At 41.9% G+C, this 22265-nt stretch overlaps 1 protein-coding gene across 2 annotated transcripts in view; it reads left to right on the top strand.

Moving 5' to 3' along the window:
• The window catches only part of SHANK2 (SH3 and multiple ankyrin repeat domains 2), a 615311-nt gene that overhangs the window by 46140 nt on the left and 546906 nt on the right, over window positions 1-22265 (top strand). Inside the window, exons 2-4 of one of the 2 annotated variants that reach the window (XM_074955234.1) lie at window positions 7379-7442; window positions 10656-10725; window positions 13634-13722. The exons of the other annotated variant lie outside the window; for it this stretch is intronic. The gene's annotated coding sequence lies outside the window, so the exon portion shown is untranslated. The remainder of the gene's footprint in view (window positions 1-7378; window positions 7443-10655; window positions 10726-13633; window positions 13723-22265) is intronic. 2 annotated transcript variants of the gene reach the window in all.

Here is a 22265-nt window from a genome sequence, read left to right as displayed (position 1 = left end):
TTAACATTTAACACTGAGAAAGCTCTACCTGAAGTTCTATCCCTTCTGAGTAGAAATGTACCCAAGTTTCCCCTTTCCAAAGTAAATACCTACCCTTGTGTTTACTTGTCTCCATTTTCCTACTTCCCTTCACTTCTAAGCTCAGTAAGTAGACTGTCTGCAACTGCTGTATTAACTTCCTCACCTCAAATGAACTCCTGGATCCTCTCCAATCTGACTCCCCCCTTTCTGCTCCACAGACATTTCTCTCACCGAAATCTCAAGATTCTTCCTAATTAAATTTCAAGATCCTCATTCTCTTGATAATGTTGCTCTAAAACCAAACAAACGAAAATGAACCATTTAAAAAAAATCTCTTCCAAGTAGTAGTTGAACCCACAATATGCGCAATCACACTAGCAACACTCTAAACCCTGGTACCATCCTACTGTCGTGTTACTCAAAATCTTACATTGGGGGTCAGGAAGTTGTGGAACACAAACATGTACATGAGTGGGAGCTGGCTGTGCAAGGAACACTTGTGATACTGGCAATCAGGCTAATATAATGGGTGGTTTACAACCTAATCCTGAAAGGTGCAGAGTGCCTTAATCCCCTAGCAAGCATACATAGGCATACTGTTATAATAGCAGTCAGTGCTGCTACCCTCATACATGGATATTTTAGTAACTTCTGTGAAACCAAAAGTGTGAATTACTTTAGTCCAGTTTTCAGAGTAGCAGCCGTGTTAGTCTGTATCCGCAAAAAGAAAAGGAGGACTTGTGGCACCTTAGAGACTAACCAATTTATTTGAGCATGAGCTTTCGCTCAAATAAATTGGTTAGTCTCTAAGGTGCCACAAGTACTCCTTTTCTTTTAGCTGACAGATACATTCCTGTTTCTGTGCTGCTAGCTGGAGAACATTTGAGGAGAGCAGTAAAGGGGAAGCAGAGTAACTTTCAGAGTAGCAGCCGTGTTAGTCTGTATCCGCAAAAAGAAAAGGAGGACTTGTGGCACCTTAGAGACTAACAAATTTATTTGAGCATAAGCTTTCGTGAGCTACAGCTTACTTCATCGTTACAGTGTGTATGGTAACACCCATTGTTTCATGTTCTCTGTGTATATAAAATCTCCCCACTGTATTTTCCACTGCATGCATCGATGCTTGTCTCCTTGCGTCAGCACTATGTGTATTCACCAGGAGTAGCTATCCTAGTGTGCAACTTGCCATTATGCAACACACTATTTTTTGGGAAATTTTGTCAATGCTTGGTGGGGTAGAAAAAGTCACGAAGGGGATATTAGGAGCCAATGGTCAAGTTCCCATCCTGCAACTTTCTCCATTCCATAATGACATCCATAATTTTTGCACCATTTTAAAAAATCCCACAAACCTATTGGGCACTTTTCGCTGTCAGCCATCTCAGACAGAAGCACGGAGCCCACACTATTTTCATGAGTGTTGCAACCACAGGATGAACAATACTGCAGTATTTGCAGAGCTACAGGAAGAACTGCAGAAATGAGGGATATGACTGTGACACACTGTTCCCCAGCTGTACCCCATGTTCGCCACTTTTGTATGGTTATGATATATTTTGTACAAAGCATGCCTTGTGAGGTATCATTTGAAAACTCATGTTCTACTGTACATCATTGTCCTGTTAAAATGTGTGTATTAACACTGTGCATGGATTTCGGAGATTTTGGTATATGTTTGTTACTGAAACATATTTGTAAATCTGGGAAACACCCACCGACTAGCCCTTCAGAGACACAAGGACTGACCACACGTGTTAGAAAACTATTAACCGCCAACTCTAAACAAAGGATTTACATGTTGCCTCAGAGCTAACAGCATGTACTCAGAAAGTGGAAACAAGAATTTACAATTCAGCTGAAGGACACTTTGCAGAGCACATAGGCAATGGGACTGCCTAACCCTATGACCCAGCAAGAATTTTTCCAGCACAAGGGATTGGGGTATAAGAAGGAGGAAAAAAGGCCTCTAGTCACTTCTCCACAGCTACCTTGGCACATGGATGTTAGATGGTTTGAAGACAAAGAGAAGCATCATTGAACAGTGGGAAGAGTGTCCCAGGCTGTAAGCAGACAGTCTGTGAAATGTATTGCAGCTTATGGTGAGATAACCTGTTTTGCTTTTAGAACTAATAGTCTTGGTAAAGTTTAGGAAATAGCTTGTGTGTTTATTTTTTATTTCTTTCATAACCATATCTGACTTGTATGCCTTTATCACGTATAATCACTTAAAATCTATTTTTCTCTAGTTAATAAACTAATGTGCTTTTGGTTGAAGTATCTGGAGAATCTCTACTCAGTTTAAAAAAGGCTGTTGCCTATTCATTACCCTTTGATGAAATGAAGGACTTACAATGAGCTTACACTGTCCAAGGTGGGCCTTGAACTGTTTAAGATACATGTTTCTAGGTTGCAAGACTGAAACTGAGGCATTTGCAGGTGTTGCTTTTACATGCTAATAATCATGTGAACAGTGCTTGGAGAGGCTGCTTTTCAGTAGCAGAACAGAGTAAGAGAGATTCAGGGCTGGAGAATTAAGGTGACACAGCAGTTCAGTGGTCAGTTTGCACCCTGCAGGATGTCACAGTGGTGATTTATTGGAGGACAGTTTGCTGTGGAACATAGTGAAAACTAATTCAAGGTTGTTGGTGGCATTCACGGAGCAGCTGCAAAAGGTGGAATGCCACTTCTGGTGAGAAACCAGCACTAACTGGTGGGATTCCATTGTAATTCAGGTTATGTGAAAGGCCGCATTCCTGGATTTGTGTGCTAATCTTGCCCTAGCCCTCCCAGTGTCAGCAAACCAGAATGAGAACTTCTCTGGCAATTGAGAAGCGAGGGCCGATCTCACTGTGGATACTTGCAAAACTGGATTGCTACTTTCCCTGACCAGATGTCAGTGAAGTGTACTCGATAATCCACCAATCCTTGCATAATCATAGAAAAGTATCCCTTTCTGTTGGTGTATTCTGTGGCAAGATTGGCTAGTACCAGAATAGGGATATGCGTGCCATCTAACATCCTCCTGCAGTTTGGAAACTCTGTTGTAAATCCATCAAGTCTGACTTGCATATTGCCAAGAGTCACAGTCTTGAATACCAGCAGATGACCAATGGCCCTGCACACCTGCACGACAGTGCCCCTCGCCCCATGGGTTTTCCAACTCCAAAATGATTGCCCAGTAAAGTTTTAAACAAGACATGCCTATTGACACTTCAGCTGTGGAGTATCTCTACACACTATCCCCTCCAGGCCCAGCCATGGTGAGTATGGCTCATCAGGAGCAGGGAGGATGGGGGAGAGGGTAGAAAATGAGGAGGGAATTGTGCAGTTGCATGAAACCATAAAATTTCAGCCCATTTCCATGTATATAGGAAAAAGTCACTGAGCATTGGCACTATTTTCCACAGGCAGTGGTGATTTTAGCTGATATGTTGTTCTTCAGGGTAATAAAGGCACAGAGAGCACAGCTGCTGCTGGTGTCCTGAAGCTATTAGAGCCCATAGGCCACTAGTCTGTTTACTGCAATGGTGCCTGCTGAAGTCATTGCAGACTGGTTGGGAAAGTGCCACAGAGGAAGAAATAAGACTGCAATCTCTAGAGACCTTTGGGAGAGGATTGCAGAGTACCGCCAAGAAAGCTTAATCAAGATCTCTCAGGAGGATTCAAGGGACATCCCTGTGTACATAAACAAACTGCTCCACTTGCCAACCCCCTGCCTAACTGTACTGTAGGGAGGAGGTGGATTCTCCTTCCTTAGAGGTTTTTAAGGTCAGGCTTGACAAAGTCCTGGCTGGGATGATTTAGTTGGGGATTGGTCCTGCTTTGAGAAGGGGGTTGGACTAGATGACCTCCTGAGGTCTCTTCCAACTCTGATATTCTATGAGGGGAATGAAAAGCAGATAGCAACTCTAACTCTGTTGTACCGCTACCTCTTCTAGTCTGAGTAAATGAATGAAAAGTTGATACCTGTTCCCTTCTAAGTTGGGGTTGGATGCCATCTGGACATTTAAACATTGTAATGGAAAATGAATTCATGCATTGGCCGAGGTTCCTTCCCCTGCATCGGGCTCAGCTGGTGGAACTGGCTAGACTGTGGTCAGTTTCAAACAGGTCCTGGCTTGCACCATAGCTGGACCCCATACCCCATCAGATGTTCCCCATCCTCCTCGCTGTTCATGGCAGGGGTCTGTGTCTTTAGTTCCTTGGACGTATCCATGGTGCTCTGCAGGGTGCTGGTGGGGTCTCTGCAAGTATGGCATACAGATCTTTGTGAAAGCGGTAGGTCTGCAGCTCTGCACTGGATCAACTGTTGGCCTCTCTGGTCCTGGGATATGCCTGCCGCAGTTGGTTTGCTCTCATATGGCACTGCTGCTGTTCCCTGTCATACCCCTTCTCTTGCATTCCCTGCACAATCTCTTGGTAGATGTCCATGTTTCTGCGACTGCTCTCTAGCTGTGCCTGCACATCATCATCTTCCTACAGGCCCAAGAGATCCAATACTTCCCATCTACTCCAGGGAGGAGTGCTTCTAGTGTGTGGAGCTGGCCTGGTTGGTTGGGTAGTTGCACACAATAATGGAGAGCTGCTAAGTCTGCTGGCCAAGTTGGGCAACCAGGAAAAGACATTTCAAAATTATGCAGAGGTTTTAAAGGGTGAAACCACACAGAGGCACAGCCAAGAAGCACTATAGAGAGTAGGTGCCTGCAGGAAGTGCTGCCCAAGAGACCCAGAGTGACAGTAACCTGTGGCTCTCTGACAGGCCTCTTTAACAGCAGGGGTTTCCCCAGAAAGTTAACTGAGGAACCTCACAGACTTCAGCCTTCTGCAGCGCCAGACCCTGATCTCTGGCCTCCGACACCAGCCTGACTCCAATCCTGATTCCTACTTCTTGATTCTAACCTGATACTGTGTCTGATCTCCAGTCTCTGAACCCAGCCTGAATCTGTCCCTGACTCTTGCCTCCTGATTCCAACCTGGCACTGTTTCTGGACTTAGGTCTCTGACCCTGGTCAGACTCTGATCCTAACTCTTGCTTATGGAATCTGGCCCTTACGATTGATCCAGCTCCTGCCCAGTGACTACCATCCCTCATAGGCAGACCTCAGCCCAGCTCTGACCAGTAGGCCAGACTGCCTATGCACTGGTCCATTACAGCATCGACCTCCATAGGTTAACTATGGCTCAATGCTGTTTGGGGAGGTGGTATTACTGTGTTGCTGTAACAGGGTGCTTATGTTGCCCAGATACGTATATGAGTGTAGACACATGCACAATTAGGTCAATACAAAGTGACTTGAATTGAACTATCTTTGGAGTGTAGACCAGGCATTAGATACAGTAACTCCTCACTTAAAGTCTTGCTGGTTAACGTTGTTTCATTGTTATGTTGCTGATCAATTAGGGAACATGCTCGTTTAAAGTTGTGCAACGCTCCCTTATAACGTTTGGCAGCCGCCTGCTTTGTCTACTGCTTGCAGGAAGAGCAGCCCGTTGGAGCTAGCTGGTGGGGGCTTGGAACCAGGGTGGATCGGCAGCCTCCCTGTCAGCTCCGTGCACCCCTAAGTTCCCTGTGCGGCAGCCACCCAGCAGGCTATCAATTGCCGACAGTTCAGCCATCCCTCCGCCCACTGCCCTGTGCTGCTCCCCAGAGCCTCCTACTTGCTGTACAGGTGGGGAGAGAGATGGGGGCTAATGTCAGGGTGTCCCCCTCCCCCTGCTCCTGCACCCCACTTACCCCATCTCCATGGGAGTGGGGGGACACACATGACAGGGTTCAGGACAGAGGGAGCTTCCAGGCAGCAGCAGCTGCTATCTCAACTTGCTGATCTACTTAAAAAAACAGTTTACTTAGAGTGGGGTCAGTGTACTTAAAGGGGCAATGCACATCTCTCTCTCTCTCACACAGGGTGTGTGTCTCTGTCTGCCATGCTGTCTCCCCTCCCTCCATTCGTGCTGCCTTGTAGAGTGTGAGGCTACATTAACAACAATGGGTTAACCTTTGAGGGCTCAGCGGAGTGCTAGTTCATCGTTTAGCAGTAAGGCATTCCTTGGGAAATATCCCACCCTCTTCTACCCTCTGACTTCACCACCTCAACCAAGCTTCACAATCATCACCGCTGTGTACAGTATTAAATTGTTTGCTTTAAAACTTATACTCTCCCTCCCTCTCTCTCTCTGTATATAGATATATATATATAGAGAGAGTCTTGTCTGGTGAAAATTTTTTCCCTGGAACCTAACCCCCCCATTTACATTAATTCTTATGCAGAAATTGGATTCGCTTAACATCGTTTCACTTAAAGTTGCATTTTTCAGGGACATAACTACAGTGTTAAGTGAGGAGTTACTGTACTATGGTGATGGGTACTGTAGAGCAGTGGTTCTCAAAGCTGGTCTACTGCTTGTTCAGGGAAAGCCCCTGGCGCGCCGGGCTGGTTTGTTTACCTGCCGCGTCTGCAGGTTCGGCTGATCACGGCTCCCACTGGCCGCGGTTTGCTGCTGCAGGCTAATGAGGGCTACGGTAAGCGGGGCGGGCGAAGGGATGTGCGGGCCAGGGGCTTTCCCTGAAGAAGCAGCGGACTGCCTTTGAGAACTACTGCTGTAGAGAACCCTAAGTGTTTGTCTAGTTGGGGACACTCAGGAAAGTTAATATGTGTTAAGCAAAGGTATCAAGTATTAGCTTGTATTAGTATTAACTAAAGTGCATTAAACCCTTGTGTGAACACTCTCATTGAGAAGTAAAGTGGCCTTAGTTAAGCTAAAGCAAATTGAGGCTACTTTACTTCTCATGTGTGCCCACAAAAGAGAGATTTGCATATGCATACGGTCAATTGAATGAATGACTGGTCACGTGCACTTGAAAATACACCAATTTGCATGTAAGGATTTAGGATTTGCACACACTAGTTAGGTTTATGCAAATATGTACACAATCCTAACTTTAAAAACTTGCCCAATTTGAGAAATTTTGACTGTAACTCCTGTAGTTTACCAATATGTGTGTATATATAATAGATATACAAATGGTTCTGATTTACTGAGGATTTCTTGATGATTCTCTTTGGTGGGTCCTACTTAACCTCTGTTTTGAGGCGTAAAGTTGTGTGTAGAGCTTGTACTGACCCACAGCAGAGAGGTGAATTTCACTCTGGATGTTTTTCTACAGAGTACAAAGGATTCCATTATCTTCTGGCATTCTGAATGCCAGCATAGGGCTGATGTGAAGTTCAACTATGCAGAGCAACTTTACAGCCAAAATAAACGTAGTAGAGTCCTGCTGTTGACTCACTGTGAATTTGTAAATAAAAGAGTTTGAACTTTGTAAGATAATGAAATCCCTGCATTCTTGCCTTCTCAGTGTGAAGTGAAGGAGTTTCCTGCACATGGACAAAAGCTGAAAGTTGCCTTCATCTTTTATTTGTGTAAGTACAATAGCAACTGAACATGAAAAAGTAGCAAGACTTTGTATTTATACGGCTCTTCTTATATGTAAAGTGTGTACCAATAATCCTCAAAATGTCTGCATTAGGTGAAAATGAAGCAGAGTGATTAAAAGACTTGCCAAATATGACACAAAACCAGTGGTAGCCTTATGTATTATTTGTGGTATAGTAATGCCTAGAAATCTAAGTTAGCCATGTACTAGCACTTATTATAGGCAGAACTGTTAGCGGCACCTATAATTATAAGATTTTTCATTATAAGACCCTGTTTACTTATTATTTTGTCTGAATTCAGGCTGAAATTTTCCATGGAGCGTGTCTGCCTCAAGCTGATTTTTTAATTTTTTTTTTTAAATTTCCAGCTAAAATGCTTTAGCCATTTCTCAGAACAAAGTTAGGGGAAAATACATTGTCTTGCCAATGTTTGAAAAAAAAAATTCTTACAACCATTTCATTGAGAAGCTCTGGCACCTCCATGCGTTGGAGAAGGGACTTGAAATTTGGGAGAAGGGAGGGGTATTGCTGTGGTATCAGGGATGTGTCGTTTCCAGTTCCCTTGGAAACCTACCCAAATTTGGCCAAGTTATAAACCTTTGAAAAATCTCAATTTGCACATGCTCGGACTAGTTAGAATTTGGCATCTAAATTCTCTAAAGATTTCAGCTGCACTGGGCATGCTCCAGCCCAAGGAGACTGGGGCAGAGCTGGACTTTGCCTGCAGTTGCTACTCCTGGCAGCCAGGGCCTGGCACAGGAACTGACATCAGGGAAACAAAAACCCTTGCGAATTTGAAGAGAAGCCGTGTAATTCTTCCTCACCTAGTTTATGACAATGTGATTAAGGTGGCGTGGGAATTTCCTAACAAGACATACACTACAAAGGTAGTGTATGTCTAGTTGTGCGGGTGAACCATAGTTGCATGGTTGAACCATCTGAAGCATGTTATGGAACATGATGCCCCAGTAACTGGTAAGTTCCTTTTCAATTCTGCATAGGTAGATTGAATCCTTCCATCCCTCCCTCCCTCCCTCCATAGATGATTTACTGCATTCTACATCCCACTGTGAAAACTGTTTGACATGGAGGGTTCTAATTCTGCCTAGAACAGTCAACTCTGTTGCCTGAAATGGTGGCAGCTCACAATTCCTCTTGGTCTAAACATCTATTCTAACATCTATTAGGTTTCATCTGAACTGCAGCTGACTGTTGTATGGTATAAAATATGTTAGCCTAGTGTGGCAAATATGTTCATTACTTAATTTGTTTTCATGCTGATGTTGTGTAACAGGATTAAAATAAAATATTTATGTGTAAAAGCTGCGCAGGAAACATTGCTCTAAATGAATGTGTAAGTATTTTCTGAATGAAACATTTTAGGTTAGTTTGATGCATTTTAATTAAAAAGTAATGACATTTGTTTTTGTAGTTAATTATTTAAATATATTTACCAACATGCACATAACAATACCACACAACCTGTAAGACCTATAAGAAGCGCAACATGACTGCCTAATTTTGATTTCATTTATGTTTGTGTAAATCAGATGCAACTCTAATGAAGTCCAGGTAGTTGCACTGGGATAGAACTAGTGTAAGTAAAATTGGAATCAAGATTTCTAGGTCCGTCTGCTCTCAGGAGGCTCATGAAATACACAAGTTCAGCTGCATCAAATTACATTGGAGGACTAAACCATTGATTGTCCTGGGAACAAGACTGGGCTCAATGCTACTTCCGCTAGCAAATGATAGGAACTGTGAGTGCATTGCATCTGAAATGGGTCTCTGATGTGTGTCGTTTCTGATCTCTTAGTATGCCAATCCATGGATAGAGTGCCTCACCCCATAGCATCTAGGTACCCAAAAGCAAGATATGTTTGTCCTTCCCAGCACAATTGGCCTGATTTTCCCGTCTACTAGTACTACATTAGAGCAAAGAAAGATAATAATAAAACTAGAGTCTCATATACTACAGTGTTGTTCCTAAAAAGCTATCTAATTTTACCTGCAGTAATCAGAGAAAGTTGCCTCATTATCTGTAGTATAAACTATATTTACTGTAGGAAATGCCTTAAAATACTGCATAAATTGAGGTTATCTAAATGAACTTTCTTGTGTAGTTACCTAAGGCAATTAACCACTGGGGAGTGGGGAGTTGTTAAGGGCCAGATTCTACCACTCTTAATCATGTTGAGTCACACCTTATTTTGCAGGTAGTCCCACTGAAATCAATGGGACTAGTAGCAATTCACTGTTTAGCGTTTGGGTTTTTGTTTTTAATTGTAAATCTTCTGAAAAAGTAAAAGGCTGCTTCACGCTTTCTGCAACTTAAAAAAAAGTGATTTTGTGAATTCACAGAAAGGATTGATCAATTTACAGTAGAAGAAAAGTTGCTTTAAAGAAACAATTTGTCACTAAGACAGAAAATCTCTTCTCAGTGTAAAGATATATAGCCTGTTTCTGCTTTCACACTGATTTAAAGTATCAAAACTCCTCTGAGGTCAGGTCCTCTGTAGTTATTCTGGATACACATTGGTGCAACTGAGAGCAGGACCAGGTCCAAAATCAGAAACAGCCTATTTCCTGGTTCCAGTGGGCAGGAATGCTGGAACAATTTTTATAGTGGCGATGCTGAGAGCCATTGAACCAAACTGTAAACCCTATATTGATGGAAGCCACTTCAAAGGAGAGGGTGTGTGGCCGCACCCTCAGCACCTCTAGTTCCGGCACCTGTGACAATGGGCTGAAATCTTGTATCACACATGACATCACAAGAACAGCTCACAAGAATTTAGCATTGTCAATTCTGAGTTTGCTAGCTCTGACTCAGTCTAGAACCAAAACCTCAATCTAATCTCAATCCACTTCTGAATACAAATTCCTCGACCCACCTGTTGTTACTTTCTAATATATGCAAGAATGTACTCGATGCTGTAGCAGACGCAAAATGAAGATAGGGCTCTCTCTTAAGAGTTTGTGTGTAATATTTAAATGTTAGGACTCGGTGTGATTTTTTGAGATGAGTGGTGTGCTATACAGTTGTCTCAGTGTTTTACAGTATAACATGCCATTAGCTCTCTTGTGCTGTGAATCATCCTGTTTTATAAACAGATCTTAGAAAGTAGGAGTGGTCTTTTGACTGCTGAATTTTTTTCTGTCTGTGTCATTCTTTGTGCCTCTCTGTACCTTTTACAGAAAGCTGAAATGAAAGAGATTTAGATTCTGATGAACTTGATGTAGCTGCTCTCCATGTCTGTGCTAAACGGTAAGTTTGTCAATCAGCTGCTATTTCAGACAAATCATTGGTGTTTATTCATGTCTGTGGTTTTCTTTCCTCTATTATACACTAAGATTCTCAGCATTGATTTCAAGGCATGCAGCAGCAGCAGAGTTAATAAAACTGGATTGGGAGTATCCCTCTGACAAAAATAAAACCCTAGTGGAAATGTACTCTTTGTTTCCACCTGCTTAGTTTTGTTATCCACACAAAATTTGGTCCTATAGCAGAACAATTCTCAGGCTAACTCTAAAAGAAAAAAAGTTTTAATATATCTTCAAATATGCTTCTCCTCTTTCCACCACCACCTTTTAAAGTATACATTACAGAGTACAAGAGTAAACTAACATTAAACTTTCCTACTAGCTGGGCTTAAGTGCTATCCATTATTTGGAAATGACTGAAATTTTTTAACTAATTAGTCTTTTTTCTGAGTTAATCGTACACTGATTGTACACTGCTGAAGTTGAGGTTAGTAAAGAATTTGAGTGGCTTCTGTATTTGAATATGAATGATCATTTACACCCCAGTCTTGCAATGTCTGTATTGGTGGACTACTGCGCCAGTGCAGAGCCCCCACTGACTTTACACATGAAAGTTCCCTGGATCCCCTTTTCCTATACATATTCCATCCTCCTCGATATCTTCTGTTCAGCCTGCCTTCCCAGCCTGCCCATTTACTTTTCTTCTTTGTGTCTCTTTTCCATGTTCCTCTTTCCTATGTTTGTCTTTGTTCCCCTCTCGTTTCTATACATATTTGTCTTTCTTCTCTAAATGAGAACATATTTTAAAACAGTTAAGGGAATCTTTGCAGCTATGCCTCCCATGCCTACCTATGACTATGTCATCTGTTATATATTATAAATATATTTATTTCACGGACTCATAGTGCAGCCATCACAGAACAAACTAACTTCAATTTTAACTCAGAAATCAAAAAAGTAAGAACAAAACAAGACAACAATTTAAATTAGATTTAATTTGGACAGTCAGAGGAACCGAGTCCTATAGGATGGGACTTTTACTGAGAATTCCCTGATAATGCTGATCTCATGTTGCTGGAGCCTGTGCCAGTTAATGCCACTTGGGAACTCAGGGTCATGATAAAGGCCCCACAGCACTGGAGGAACATCTGCCATGTTCTCAAACATAGTTTAGCATTAGACAGATGCTGGAGAGGGGCATAGTATGATGTGTAATGTGACACTAAATGATTTAAAATTTGGAGGAAAGGTTGGAGACTCGCAGAAAGAGGAGAAACAGAGCAGAGAAGACAGTATCTCAAAAGCCTACTAAGTGGGAAATTCTGTTTAGCTAGGCTTTTAATTAGTAAGAACTAATGGGTACATGTAAACTTTTCCAAATGCAGTGTCTAAAATATGGTACTGACAATAATTAAAAATCTTTAAAATAAACCCCATTTATACCTACAATAAGATGTCAGTTCTTTTCTTTTCTTTTCTTTTCTTTTCTTTTCTTTTCTTTTCTTTTCTTTTCTTTTCTTGTAGTTTTAAAGGACTTTTGCAGTGTTATGGACTCTTATAATTTTTAGATAATTACGTCAACATTTAACTCTTAACATTTTTAATTGTGTGGGCTACTCACATTAGGACAAATTCTGCCTTAATTGTCTTGCACAGCATGTAGGCACTGCTTCTGCTCCTATTGAAGACAATGGTAAAATTGTGCACTTTGACAATCAGGGACCTAGATACTAGGGTGATGAGTGCTTCAGAAAAGCTGACAGACAAGTTAAAGCATGCAACATCATTTCATGATATATTTGAGAGCAGAATTTGGTCTGTTGGACTCTAATGCTAATTTCTCTGTATTTCTAAATCAAGTTTTCCTGTATAGTATCTATGAGGTGCTATCTACCACAACAGATCCCTCTTTCAATGTTCTTTGTTCTAACTCTCTTCCATCTCATTTTCTTGAACCTGGATACATTTAGTATATAATATATTTCTTGTTTGCATTGTGCTACTCACAGCTCTTTCTAGAAGATCATTTGAAAGAGTGGATATATTGCTATAGCCCTATTTCTGGTATGTTGTTGTTGGCACTGTAGGCTGACAACTGGTAGGATTTAGAATTATTCTTTGAAAAATTTTCTTGTAGTAATCATTACTCATTTATAGGTGTATTGGCTGATTACATTGGTGCCTACACACTGCAGTTTTGGTGCCTATAAATACACAAGATAGATATGACTGCAAATTAGTAGAGGTGGTAATAATACAAAAACATTTTTGCAAATTTGTTTACATTTTAAAATTAATTCTCTTTGGCAAATTTCGTGCCTTTCTCATATTTATTTCTGTGAATATGTGAATCATTAAATTTGGCTGGCAAAAATGTTCATGGAAAGTGAATTTCTAAATTGTGTATACAAGCTCTAGGAAAGATGACTTAGTGCGACAGTGATGTGGCCACTAGTATGTGATATGTTTTACCTGCACAATTTATCACAAGACTAAAATAATTTACTGTATCACATGGATACTACCTCCACCTATATGGTGTATATATATCTTCAAATATGCAATGGATTTGAGAACCTCATGATGGGTGAGCAGAAATAATCAGCCTAATTCCAAACATAATGAGAAAAATAATCAATATTTCATTATGAATTCAGATTCATTATTAATTATTTGTTCAGCTGTGCTAAATATTCTGGGGGGAATGGAAAGACTTCAGCAGTGTATGGCTGAGCCATCAAGCCTGAGGCACAAAGTACAGGGGTTGCTCTGAAGGTAATTTGGATGGTATATAAGCAGCAAAAATAGACAGAAGCACAGTTTGAAGTTTACTGGATGTAATGGTGTAAGGCTTTTGCTTACTTTCTAATTCTGGGGTGCCTTTTCTCATTCCTCTCCATTCACATTCATAGCACTCATGATCACTGCAAATGGGAAAAGCAGACAGTCAAAAATGAGCATGCCGTGCTGCTTTATAATGAGAAGCAATGGAGAGGTACAGGTACGTGTGGTTTAGGCTATAAATCTTCTCCTTAAGTGCTGTGTTGCTCTAAGCTTTGAATAGTTAGAGGAATTAGAGTCCATGATCTGATGCTTTGCATCTTTTACGTGGCATTGTCTTCTGGATCATTGGGCTAGTCATAATTTACTTTTGTGTAAACATAGTTGGGTGTATTTAATACAATATAACTTTATTTTGTACAGGGTATTTCACATGAATTATGGAATCGCTGTGATAAGTTTCCTTTTGACTACAATAGGTGCAGGATCAGGCTTTCTATATCAATATCCTTTATGGAGTCAAATAATACAAAGACAATGATAAAATGAAAAATCATTTGCAGAAGGAGGCACAGGTAAGGGAGGAAAGCTATGTTTTTCACATTAGTTTTGAAAATTGATGGCAAGTCAATAAGGAGTTAGAAGGAGACTGTTGCAGATGTTGGGGGCTGCAGAGGAAGAAGGTTTGCACACTGACATGGGTCCATATGTGGGAAGGGGCAGGTAAGAGGATGTCACTAAAGAAGCAGAGGAAGGAAGTAGAAAAAACAGCTTAAAATCAGTGGCAGTGCCAGAACAGGCCTCTGGTCTTTAAGGTAGGCTGGAGCAAGTCCACCTAAGGTTTTAAAAACCAGGAGCAAAATTCTTTGCTAGGGAAACTTCACTGGCTCCATTGGAGTTACACTAAAACTGTCTTCTGCCCTGAATGTGGTGGCAGTGGATTTGTTTCAGGATGGGAGAGATGAAGTTGCTCTTTGTGGTTGTGTGAGAAGACAGGCTACAAGATTCTGGGCGGGCTGGAGTCTGGAGTGGTGGGACCTGAGTGTGAGGGAAGCACAGAGTCTTCAAATGCTGTAGTGGGGGTGAATAGGTGACAATTTGAGGTAGCGTTTCCAGTTTAGGTTGTGTGACAGACCCAGAGCAGTTGGGTGCAGGAGTCTGGTCTATTGGGGTCCAGGAAGTGGGCGGGCAAAGCTCACCCACTGCGAAAGGATCCCCCCCGCAGCCTAAGGGGGAGATCCACAAGACCTGGAAGCCAAGTAATTACGGGGGACAACTAATGAAGAACAGGGACGGGAGTGCGGTTCTGGTAGCAGGCAAATATACTGGCCACTAGATGAATAGTTTTCTGTTCACTGACTGAGCAGGGGCTGCCCTAGAGCAATCAGGAACCTGCTAGAACCAACTAAGACAGGCAAGCTAATTAAGACACCTGGAGCCAATTAAGAACTTAGTAGAATCAATTATGGCAGGCAGGCTAATCAGGACACCTGGTTTAAAAAGAACCTCCCATCAGTTAGTGGGGGGCGTGCAAGGAGCAGGGAGTGAGAAGGCGTGCTGCTGGAGGACTGAGGAGTACAAGTGTTCTCAGACTTCAGGAGGAAGGCCCTGCGGTGAGGATAAACAAGGTGCTGGGGTGAGGCCATGGGAAAGTAGCCCAGGGAGTTGTAGATGTCACGCAGCTGATACAGGAGATGTTGTGGACAGCTGCTATTCACAGGGCCCTGTGCTGGAACCTGGTGTAGAGGGTGGGCCCGTGTTCCCCCCCATTCCCCCGACTCCCTATCTGACACAGGAGGAGTTGACCTGGTCTGTGAGACACAAGAGGGGAAGGTCTAATTTGGAAAGGGATCTGGCCCGTCCCTGACCCACTAGGTGGGACAAGAGATTGTTCTCTGTTCCCCCAATGCTGGCCAGTGATGAGGTTAGCTGTGTGAATGGCAGGTTTGAGCCTGTAGCAAAAGAAGCCAAACTGAAGGCTGCCGTGAATCTCTGAGGCGAGCAAATCCGCCAGAAAGCGCAGGACCTACCAAGGCAGAGGAGGAACTTTGTCACAGTTGTTTCGTTTTTTTTTTTTTTTAGTTGAAGAGGGAGAACTGAACAACTGTATTCTACTTTTATTGAATATTACAGAAGAAGTGAAAAATTCCTTTCAGATCACTTTTAGTTAAGGCATCTTGAGGTTTTGGCTTAATGTGTTATTTTAGTCTCTGGCTTTGACATAGATTCTGTCTTTATTTCCCCATAGTACTTACTGTGTAAAAAATATACCCAGTGTGAAATAAGGATATTTGATCTATAATGAATCATAGGTATGTGTAAAACTTCTATCAGTGCATGAAATACATTTTTAGATAATAAAAATAATTCTTAATACCACTAATGTTCCTTTACGTAGTCATACTGCACTTCTTTTTCACCTTCCATTACTGAAAGTGGTTCATAGATTGTGTTAGAAAATTCCCTGATATATATTTTACTCCTGTGTATTCCAGTTTCTTAGGCTAAATTATACAAGTGTCACACCCTCCGTTCCTCCTGTGCCCATGTTCAGACATTTTTCTGTTCATCTAAAAATTTAAACTTTGTGGGAGTGCATGAGGGCTTTATTACATCATTAAGATGAAATACCATACCAACCGCACATAATAAAGACTACATTTGCATTATGTTATTGTGACCCTAAAAAAGGATCCCTGTGCTAGAAGGCAAGAGGTCCCTGGTATCTAGCAGTGAATTTCAGTTGGTCTGACCAGTTCAGTGTATCCCAAGTCACTATTTTTATAATGTGTGTAAAAGGTGTCATATAATATGTCATTAAAAAACTAATAACTCACTGATCATTAATATTCTGGTGTGATGTATGTACTGTGAACCCTCAAAGGATTATATAGAGGTGATGGAATTATACTATAATGTGTTTAAACCAGGCATGTCAGGGGGGAGTTGATAGACAGGTTTTCTCCAAAAAAAAAAAAAAAAGAGGCCAACACCTCAAACCAGGAGTGGCCAAATTCAGTGGGCTATTCATTTGTATCGGAGGTTGCAGAAAAAGGTCATTTGCAGTGTAAAAATCACCCATGGGGAGAAGACCGCATGGAGTCTACACCAGACAGCATGGTTCCACACCAAGCAGGAAAAAGGAACTCTATCTGGGGATACATTTAAGAACAATACATTTCAAAGGTTTACTGGTCTATATAGCAGGGGTAGTGAAACCCTAAGTTATCTTATGCCTCAGGAGACATGGAAAACCAACGCTTTTGACTCTACGGGGAACCTGGCTAAGAGCCAGGCAGTCTTTGCTGGAAAAGGAAAATTGGTGAGGAAACTACCTTGAAGAAAGACAGTAGTTTGTTAAGTTAGGTCTTAGCCATTAGAAAGTGTATTTTTACTTCTGTTTGTTTGTAACCCTCTAATCTTTGGGCTTGTCTACACTTACAACGCTGCAGTGGCACAGCTGCACTGGTGGAGCTGTGCCGCTGTAGCGCTTAGTGAAGATGCTACCTTCTCCAATAGGAGAGCTTCTCCCATTGACGTAGGTACTCCACCTCCCCAAGAGGCGGTAGCTATAGCAACGGGAGAAGACCTCCCATCGACCTAGTGATATCTACGCCAACAATTATACCAACATAAGTTGGTAGTGTAGACCAAGCCTTTATCCCTTGAACCTGAACTCACTTACATCTATTTTTTATTTAATAAACTTGTTTTACTTTTACTATAAACCAATTCAGTGCTGTGATTAAAATAAGAATGTTTGTCAAACCGCAGTTGAATTAATGAGCAGTATTGTATTGACTCTTTAAAGGAGCAAAAAACTTTACTTCTGTGAGTGTTCTAGGAGAGGGGTGGACACTGCAGGGAGATGGTGCTGTGGAAAATCATGGCTGAGGCAGTGGTGTTAGTGTCACTCTGCAAACAATAACTGGGTGGTAGAAGCCAGGGTGTGACCTGCATGGTGGCAGTTGGTGTATGGGCCACGAGTCACAGCAGCATAGCATTTAAGGCACGCAGAGTTGCAGAGTAGGTGGTGACACATCCCTGCACTGGTCTGGGTTGATCCCCAAAACTTCACAGGTTTCAGAGTAGCAGCCGTATTAGTCTGTATTCGCAAAAAGAAAAGGAGTACTTGTGGCACCTTAGAGACTAACAAATTTGTTAGTCTCTAAGGTGCCACAAGTACTCCTTTTCTTTTTGCAAAACTTCAGTCTTTCTTTCTGTCATATATATTAAAATAAACACTCATCCAGATATTCTAACCCTGATGGCAAACCTCTTCACCTTCAATGGCTCAGGATTTCATCTAGAGTGCAGAGCCACTAGGTAGCTCAGGCTTGTGTTGGTCAATCTGGAAGTTTTGAGAGCCAGGGAGAAGAATTACTGGGCCTATCTGTAACCAGAATCATCATTTGAACCAGGTTTATTCTCTACTACAAGAGACACTACAAAAGGGACAGAATCAGGTTAAAAACCATAGACTGGATTTGCACCTTCATGAAAGAAATCTGTCTAGGGGAAAGGAAATGCCATGTATTTCAGTGCACTGAATTTCCTCCTGATTGTTCTGTTGTGTGGTGCCCGTCTCTGTGCTCCCCGAGCACCTTAAAGGAACCATGCCCTTCAAAAGTACAGTATCCATAGGCATCACTGCTTGGTCAGCGCATCTCTTCTTAATGCAGCTTACTCTTATGACAGCTGTTATAACAGAGGCTTCTGGGTGTAAGGTCCTGTATGATCAGCTGTGTTCATCACTTACATATGATTTAGAAAGATCTCTGTAACTGTTATTAGGTTTGTGCTGGTAAAGGCTTACATTTGTAGTCCTGGAGTCTCATTTTGCTTAATTTGTGTGACCCGTTGTTAAGAATATTTTAGATCATGATTCAATCAAGATTTTTCAAGGGCTTTTATATTCCCTTTGCATTCCTTGATTAGCCTGTTATAATTTCACTTGTTTGAATTTCCTAAGTGTTCTTTCATGAAATCACAAATGGTAATGAATTCACCTAATCAGGCTTTAAAGGGGTACCATCAACATGAAATCTAGGCAATTACAAATAAATACATGAGTAAAAAATATTTCTTGTCCTACACCTGACCCTCGAGTTCTCCTGTCAGTCTCCTGTGTTGCTGAGTTATAAATACAAAAAATAAAAAGTCTAAATAGACCCATCATCCCAGAGCCTGCACCCCCAGACGGAGCCTTCACCAAACCCCAACCACTAGCCCAGAGCCCCCTCACACACCCTGAACCCCTCTGTCCCACCCCGCAGCCTGGAGCCCCCTCCTGCACCCCAACCCCTTATCCCTGGCCCCACCATGGAGCCCTCACCCCCTCTGGACCCCAACCCCCTACCCCAGCCCTGTGAAAATGATGAGGGTGGGGGAGAGTGAGCCACAGAGGGAGGGGGAATGTAGTGAGCGGCAGGACAGGGCCTTGGGGAAGGGAGGAGCAGGGTGTGTTGCCTTGGGGAAGGAGTGAGGCTAGGGTGTTTGGTTTTGTGGGATTAGAAAGTTGGCAACCCCAGTTCTGTAGGGATTCTGGGCTGCAGTGTAACCCGAGATGGGCTTCCTGGAGCTGTTGTAACTTACCTCAAGGATTTTTTGGCTCCTGGAGCAGCCCAAAATTAGGATGGCACATAAGCTACTATTGTCCCTGCCACTCCACTGGGCTATGTCTTACGTGCTACACCTCCTGGAGGCACAGCTATGAATCCAGCCCACTATGTTCAAGGAAAGCTGATATTTATTCCTGGTTGTGCCAACACCCTGTTGTGCGACTTCAGGTGAATTACTTCACCTCTCTGTTTGTCAGTTTCCCCATGTGTAAAATGGGGATGATTATATTTCTTTTCCTCTGAAAAGCACTGGGATCTCCAGATGTAAAGTTCTAAATAAAGAGCTAAGTATTGTTTTTATTGTTTGTTTAGCTCTTGTGTTATCGGCAGGGAAGAAAAATGACTCTCTTAAACCACATACCTTCTTTCATAGTTAAATTGCATTGAAACCTTTTGTCACATGCAGAATTTCAGCTTTTGTTTTCTGTTCGGTCACCTAAAACTTGACCATGTTGACAAAACCCTGGAAGCTTTATGGTAGGCTGACAGCAGTATGGGATAGAGTTACCTTTTTTTTGCCGTGTGCTACAATGGAGGAGGAATGGTTCAGAATAATCTAAATCCCTGAGCCAAAGCTATTATAACTCACTGGAAAGGTCTGGTGCTCTGATCTGATAGTTCTGCAGTTCTTGGGTTGGGCATGTTCATGTGGTTTCTGTCTAATGCAGAGGAGAGAATTATCCTTAAAGGAACGCTAAGGAATATCATTGTGCAAGCTGGTCTGTTATTTATTTTTAATGTTAAATGCAAAACTATATCTGGCAGTTAAGCCAGTGAAGGCTTAAAGAGTTTGTTGCAAATCCTGCTTTGTTTGTAAAGACTTGTCATTTTATTTTATTTTCTAGGTCTCTATTTTGTCTGCATACCAGCTATATACATAAATCTCATTCACTACTTTTCTCTACTAAAAAGTGAACATTGCTTAGTCTGGTTATTGAAGATAGTAAGCAAATCTAGGTAGCTAGAGATAAACTCTGTTAATTTCACCAGTGTTTTTGGACCTGTGTTGGAACTTGCCTGGCTGGGTAGCATTTAAAGATGGGAGTGTTATCTTTCTGTGCCCTGAATCAAAATCCTGGAGATCTGGTTTCAATGGCCAGTGCTGCCACAGACTTCCTCGGTGACCTTGGGCAACTCATTTAATCTTGTTGTGCCTTAGTCGCCGTCTGTGAAATGGGGATAGTAATTCTGCCTCTTTCCCACCTTTGTCTGTCTTGTATATTTAGAGTGTAAACTCTTAGGGGCAGGGGCTGTCCCTTACTATGAGCTAGATTGTAATCTCACAATCTGCTTTAAGTAAGGGGCAGAGCAAATACTGAATTATGGCTCTAATTGCATGTCTACGCTACAAAAAAATAAATAAAATCCACAGCAGCGAGTCTCAGAGCCCAGGTCATCTGACTAGGGCTCATGGGGCTCGTGCTATGGGGCTAAAAATAATAGTGTAGACATTCAGGCCTGGGCTAGAGCTGAGCTCTGAAACCCAATGAGGGAGAAGGGTCTCAAAGCCGAAGCTCCAGTCCAATTCCAAACGACTATGCTGCTATTTTTGGCCTCAAGCGTGAGCCCGAGTCAGTTGTCCTAGGCTCTGAGACTTGCTGCTGCGTTGTTGTTTTTTTCCAGTGTAGATGTACCCAGAGCTGCAATTTAGTTGTGGCTTTCCCCTTGCTTCAAAGGGGGAAGTAAGCTCTGCCAGCCTTTTTTCATAGCACAGCTATTTTCCCCTCCATGCTGGTTCAGGAGTGCTCACCAATGTGTTGGGGGAACAGGGCTGGCTCCTCACTCTTGTCCACCTTACTGTGTAGAAAGGGGATTAGTGACTCAGCAGTTCATGCACTGCCACCCATGATGTCAACTTACTCCCCTGCATGAGCAATCTGGAAGGGTCATATTCTAGCCCTAGCCTTGTACAGTGTGTATAAATAGTCTTGATCTCAGTAGAGGCATCTAAGCATTACTACAATACACCTAATAATAATGATCCAAATTAACCCATATTTCGAGTGGTGCCGTGGTTGGGTTTGAAATTGGCATGAGAATTATCTTTCTCCACACATCTCTATTATTAACTAACATAGATGGGCCTGAGTGGAGGAGTTCTATACTTCAAAATTTGGATTGGTTGCAACTCAGTAAGAAAACAAAAAAATTCAAAATTATCCAGAAAAGGAAATAGAGCCCTGGGTTTGGGGCAGTCTACATGCAGGTTGCTGCAGATCTTGGAAGCCCTGGGGTTCCTGGTCATGAGGCAAACCCAGCAGGTACCAAGGAGCAAAGTAGGAAAGCTGGCGAGAAACCAGGCAGGTTTCCGATGGAACTCTACCTGGATTTCAGAAAAACCTTATTAAAATTCATGTGTCTCTGAAAAAATAGGTTAGATTTCAATGAATCAGCAAATGTCAACAAAAAATCTTTCATCTGAATTTTACTGGTCAGTTCCAGTTAATACATAAGATATCTGTAATCCTACAAAGCAAAAATAAAGCATCATTTTGAAGTTTCCTTTGTCCTAAATGGGAAAGTCTTGTTCGGACCAAAACATTGTAAATGATAAGAAATAACAATGTTTTTGGCTAAGCAGCAAATAAATAAAAGAAGAACCTAATCAAAAACACAAAGAAGTCAGTTCAGGTAAAACTTTAATATATAACAAGCCACAAATGATGGAATCATCTTACCCATATGCTGGAAAAAAAGAGAATCTTCTTGTGTTAAGTGCCTTGATCTAATCTATGTAACAAGGCAGAAACAGCATTTCTCTAATAAAATTTAATTACCTTTGTATTTGAAGTATCACAAAAAATGTTTTTCTTGTGGACAATGATGGGGGAAAAAACCAGATACACTAAGCACAAACAGTAAATTAGTAAGCAACTGAGCTATTCTGCACGCCAGGGAGCTGGACTCGAGGTCAATATCTTCAATAAGCTCTGGGTTTTTTCCTCTCCTGTTGTAAATCTCTTTTAATTCTCTTGTGTCCTTTGCCTTCCACATATTAAAGTCTTTTTGATATTTACGTAGCCAAGTACAGACAGAGGCTGGAAGATAATATTGCTTTCCGAAAATGCTTACATTATGCAGGTAATGAAGGGAAAATGAACTTTTTCCAGAGAGAGAATTATACTTTGTCTATTACTGTACA

The sequence above is a fragment of the Natator depressus genome, chromosome 6 (assembly GCF_965152275.1).
Source record: "Natator depressus isolate rNatDep1 chromosome 6, rNatDep2.hap1, whole genome shotgun sequence".
Lineage (NCBI taxonomy): Eukaryota > Metazoa > Chordata > Testudines > Cheloniidae > Natator > Natator depressus.
This window is presented reverse-complemented; position numbering and strand designations above follow the sequence as displayed.